Raw genomic sequence first — 427 nt, forward strand, 5'->3', positions numbered from 1 at the left:
CTCTTTCCCCATCAGTGCTCCAGCCTGGCAATTCCATGCCCACGTCTACTGCCATGTACACTGACCTGGCCATTGCCATGTCTGTGATGTCTATGACCACAAAGTGCCACATCCCTGCTGCATTCACTGCCCTCTCATTCACTCTCTCTCCTTCCCTGCAGCCACAGATCTGACCCCTCCTGCTGAGTGGCCATCCTCACAAGGTAATTCCTGCCCTCCCAGCTCCTTCCCAGCCTTGCAGCCAGCCCTAGCCCACCAGAAGAAGACTTGGGATGTCCTGCCCCTACTTACTGTGCCACAAGGCTGCTGCTCCCCTCGACCTATGTTGGGGGATTTTGGGGTGCTGCCAGGGAGGAGCTGAGCCACTGCAGAAGGGCAGCTGCAGTGGTGATGGGTCCAAGCCCAGCTCTGCAGCCAGCCAGCACCC

At 58.8% G+C, this 427-nt stretch overlaps 1 protein-coding gene across 1 annotated transcript in view; it reads left to right on the top strand.

Moving 5' to 3' along the window:
• The window catches only part of LOC104389132 (deleted in malignant brain tumors 1 protein-like), an 81,188-nt gene that overhangs the window by 26,048 nt on the left and 54,713 nt on the right, over positions 1–427 (top strand). The window lies entirely within an intron of this gene.

This window comes from Chaetura pelagica, unplaced genomic scaffold (assembly GCF_000747805.2).
Source record: "Chaetura pelagica isolate M959 unplaced genomic scaffold, ChaPel_1.0 scaffold465, whole genome shotgun sequence".
NCBI classification, from domain to species: Eukaryota; Metazoa; Chordata; class Aves; order Apodiformes; family Apodidae; genus Chaetura; species Chaetura pelagica.